This window comes from Polyodon spathula, chromosome 11, assembly GCF_017654505.1.
Source record: "Polyodon spathula isolate WHYD16114869_AA chromosome 11, ASM1765450v1, whole genome shotgun sequence".
Taxonomy (NCBI): Eukaryota; Metazoa; Chordata; class Actinopteri; order Acipenseriformes; family Polyodontidae; genus Polyodon; species Polyodon spathula.
Window position 1 is genome coordinate 29728531 of NC_054544.1, and position 5000 is coordinate 29733530.

Here is a 5000-nt window from a genome sequence, read left to right on the forward strand (position 1 = left end):
TCAAACTTTTGACCGGTACTCTGTGTGTGTGTGTGTGTGTGTGTGTGTATATATATATATACACACACACACACATACAGTGCCTATAGTAAGTATTCACCCCCCTTGGACATTTTCACAGTTTGTTGTGTTACAACCTGAAATCTTGATGCATTTAAATGGGAAATGGAAGTTTGTCAGGGTAGAGGGCAAAATGGATGGAGCTAAGTACAGGCAAATCCTTGAGGATAACCTGCTTCAGTCTGCAAAAGACCTAAGACTGGGATGGAGATTCACCTTTCAGCAGGACAATGACCCCAAGCACACAGCCAAAGCGACACTGAAGTGGCTTAAAAACAAGAAAGCGAATGTCCTAGAGTGGTCCAGTCAAAGCCCGGACTTGAATCCGATTGAGAATCTGTGGCAAGACTTGAAGATTGCTGTCCACCAACTATCCCCATCCAACTTGACAGAGCTTGAACAATTTTGCCAAGAATGGGCAAATATTGCACGATCCAGATGTGCAAACCTGGTAGATACTTATCCCAAAAGACTCACAGCTGTAATTGCTGCCAAAGGTGGTTATACCAAGTATTGACTCAGAGGGGTGAATACTTCTCAAACCAAGACATTTCAGTTTTTTTTTTTTTTTCCCCCATTAACTGTTGTTTCTCAATAAAAATTATCTTGCTTCTTCAAAGTGTTGAGTAGGTTGTGTAAATCAAAAAGGAAAAAAATCCCATTTAAATGCATCAAGGTTTCAAGTTGTAACACAACAAACGTAAAACGTCCAAGTGGGGTGAATACTTACTACAGGCACTATATATATATATATATATATATATATATATATATATATATATATATATAAAACAAATTAATGCACTTACCCGTCACATGCAATCTTTTGTTGCTTTTGTGCATTTTTATTTGCAAGTGAATTGTGACATTAGGGCCTTATCGAGCACTATATTCTGCAATTTTGCATACCGACTTTGAATACTGTTTTAATTCTGGAAACTTTTTTCATCTTTTGGTTTTGCTAAATTGCACTGCCTTTTATGTTTTACGCACTTCCTGTGTATGGGTAACATTTTGATTTCATTTTGCTGTTGGGTCATTAATGGGAAATTTTACATACCGCTACAGTACATACCGGATTTAAAAGTAGGTACTCTATTACAGTGAACGTGTTGTTTTGACAAGTGATATTTTGAGAATCGTATCATTCTGAATTAAAATACTACTACTGTTACTGTACCAACAAAAACAATACAGTACATCTAAATGGAAGCCTACTTATTTTAAAACACATTTTTGATATTGTCCATTTTTCAGAGAACACAAAAAAGATACAAGGTTTGTAACGGAGCAAAATGAAGTAATCAGATATGTGTCACATGCGTTTAACTGTCACTGAAGTAAAAAAAATTTAGGGTCGGACATGCGAGTGCTGACTCTAATCTACTGCCTTAGTTAATTGGCCACTGTTACCCCTGTACTTCTTTCACCTTCAATTACTTGCATTTCCTTTATTAGATTTTTTTTCCCCCAGTGTCAATAAGCCAAAATAATACAATAACAAAATATACTCCTTATGTCTCAAACCATCTGTTTTAATCTTTCTTTTAAAACATTCCGACTCAGCCAGCTGATGCAATAACAGTACTAGTTTAAACTACTTAATGTAGGGGTTTTTCAACATGCCTCTTTGGTGCAGGAGTAGGGAAACTAATCTTGACCTATCTCTATAAAGTCTAACCCATTAAAGACACATTAAACTGGCACGGAACCCTGACACCTTAATTCCTACTTGAGCATGTATGTATTTTTGTATAAAGTAATCTGCTTTGAAGGCAATAAATATACCAAGTCCCCATTGTGCTGTGACACGGTAAACCAGCCTATTTATTTATTTTTAAGCTGGGTCAGCATTTATAACCAAACATGTTCCACTTTTTTTGATAAAACAAGGAACCCTGAAGCACATTCCTTGCAGAAGTGACACAGATGAGATGCTATCTGTCGTGGCAGTGACAAACAGTGGGTTATGGATTTGTGTTATGTGACTTCTTCAAACCTCTATTGGCATGTTAAAACAGAATGGATCCAGGTCACTGTGCATTGTAGGCTGGCTCTTTAATCATATTCTATTTTTAAACACATTGGAATACAGACTTGCAGGCACTGCATTTTTGCAGTTGGATTACGAGTGCAAGCGTTAATATAAATATATACTACCTTATGCACTGCTGTTGAATGAAACTATTCAAAATAAAAGCTCTGTTAACAGCAGCCATCACCACATACTATAAGCACTGCAATCCACTTCACTACAAGTCTTCTCCATTACATTTCTTTCTGATTGACCTCTGTTTATTTAAAGCTACTTTACACTGCACTCTGTGTTGGCTCATGGTTTTGTGTCCATCAAATTATGTACATAAAAGAATAGCCTATACAACAAAACCTTTCAAGATCCTTAGTAAAAGGAAACTCACTTTTAAAGCAATTTTAAAAAGGACCTCCAGGTTACAAGGCCTTTTCTTTAACCATCAGACCACACAGCCGTCTTTTATCATTTTGGCATGGCTGGGCTGGAGTACACAACATCACTGCACAGTGCCGATTTCCACCCTTCCACTGGCTCTCCGGAGCTCAACAGCTTGTCTACCTTGACACCCAGCTTAGACAGCAACAACACGATTTTAAACCTAGGATTCCAATTCATTCCAGGCGATCAGGGCTGGGAATGTTACAAAGCATTATATGTATTTGAAAGGTTTACTTCTTCTTAATACTCCTGAGAGAAATTAATAGTTGCATGTGATTTTAATTACACACATCCAACAGGATTACCCAAAGCCTGTGTGTTGGTAAATCCCTTTAGAAAACATTTAGCATGTTAAAATCGATGATGGAAAGTAAAAGGGTTTGCTACATTGCCAGCAAATGTAACTTTCAAAATGCATTGTTAACATTCTCATCTCTTGTAATACAAAACATTCTGGGCTTTTATTTTATAAGTCTAATTTAATCCACTTACCACTAAATCAATTTTTTTTTTTGTATTTCAAGACTTTAAAAAAGTTATGAAGCCATTATCTGGCTACTTCTGCTCACAGTAATGTGCAGAAGTAATAAAGGGAGGACATTTAAATAAAAGCAAAGCCTACACACTAGCATCACTCAACCTTCTCAGAGGATCTCCTTTACGGGAAACAGACAATCAAACAGTCCGATTAGATGAAGGTGCAACGCTCTCCCTCTCAGTCCATGATTTTGTCCCTGTTCCTCAACAAATTGCTTAATTACTCGGCCCATGAAAAGCATTTCTGTGGAACAGGCAAACCGGAACTGGCAAGTATATACATTCGAATTCCCAAAAAGCCTCCAGCTGCTTAGTCATAGGATTTATGGGCCGTTCTGTTTATTAAAATATGCTGATTATCTTAATTTTCATGAAACATTTTAAAAATCAGTTAGAACTCCAATAAAAAGCAGGTTTACAGGAGACTAGAGCCTTCCTCACCCTGCTTGCCAGCTCTTTACAGAACTCTGTTTCCATGGCTCTCACACAGTACAGCAGTGATCTTCGGATATCAATAATTTAAGGTGGCATCTAACTGTTAGTGCTTTGACTGGAGCAGGAAGAGAAGCAGAAGGAATGGGGAAACAATCAAGACTGATTCAGTGTTATAGGTCCTGCTGTGCCTGAAGTGCACAAGATTAGGAATAGAGTTCTCATTGCTCTTGAAGGGGAAAGGCTGCAGTGCATTCTGGGGTTGTATTAGAACTTTTACAGGACAGTTGTAATGTAGTAGTGGAGGCAGCCTTGGTAAGAACAAAAGACCAGTTCACTTTAATTACATGAAGGCTAAATCCTTCATTTGTGTTCAACCTAGTACAGTAATCATTATGTACCATTACAAGTGATTATGCTCCAATCCAATACACAATGTATATCTCCAGAAAGGGTCTCGATCCCCTAGTTTATTATTAAAAAAGAAAGCTTACTCAATCCAGCAGTAACCCTCTTCTTAATACCCAGCCCCAGCTGTGTCTCTGCATTTTTTAATTAGTCACAAACAGCCACCACAGGAAGGTCTGTGACAGTCTGACAAATCTGTGTCAGGGGTTGGAACTATTCTGGCAACTGAGTGGCAAAAATACAATGTAGACTCTTAAGGGACCTACAGAATTCATACTTGAAAAACTAAACAATACTCATTCTTAGAAAAAATGTTAGCCCTACATTGCTTCGAAATAAATCATGACCAGAACACAATCTAAAGGACCTGACTGATCTCTACACTGGTAATGAGACTTCAAAGCCTTTAAGCCAGCTGCAGTGCAGCACCCCGTGGTTTCACTGAAAACATTCTGTTGAGTTAAACCTGTATGCAGTCAGTCGTATCTGTTGATAAATGTACTAGATAACATTAAGAGGGGGCAGAACGAAGTGGAAGCCCAGCCCTTGAAGGGTTAAGTGTGCGGAAGAGAGACAAGGACCTTCGATAAATCTTCACAGCATATATAACTCCTAATAGTTCCCATTAAGGAAGGAGCAAGGTTGCTTGAGGTTTAACAGAAACTCTGTTATGTTAACTTACATTTGGTGATTTATTTCAATGAGGTGCCAATGAACAGATGGCTAATCAGAGCTTATCAGAGCCTGGGAATGTTACATGAACAAGCCCAGATACGGAGCAATTTCAATTATTTATACTGCTTAAAAAATAAATATACAAAGCGGTTGATTCGTAGAAACAACAGAAGATCAAAGCTTGGTATCACAGAAAAACTTTATATACAGCTTACAGCACTAAGCAAACAGATTATCCAACTAAAACACACCAAATCTTCATGAGCCATAATAGTCTTTACCCAAGAGCTGTCCATATCGCAAACAAACAGCAAAATATACATCATAGTTTACAGTACTATATGTCTCTTAATTAACAGTATATACCACACTGGACCATCTTACAAAAGCAGGGCTGAGAGACTATCTACACCCG

General features: G+C 37.7%; 1 pseudogene; it reads right to left on the reverse strand.

Annotated features, from left to right (window-relative positions):
* Window positions 1-5000, reverse strand: part of LOC121323445 — a 43600-nt pseudogene that overhangs the window by 12522 nt on the left and 26078 nt on the right.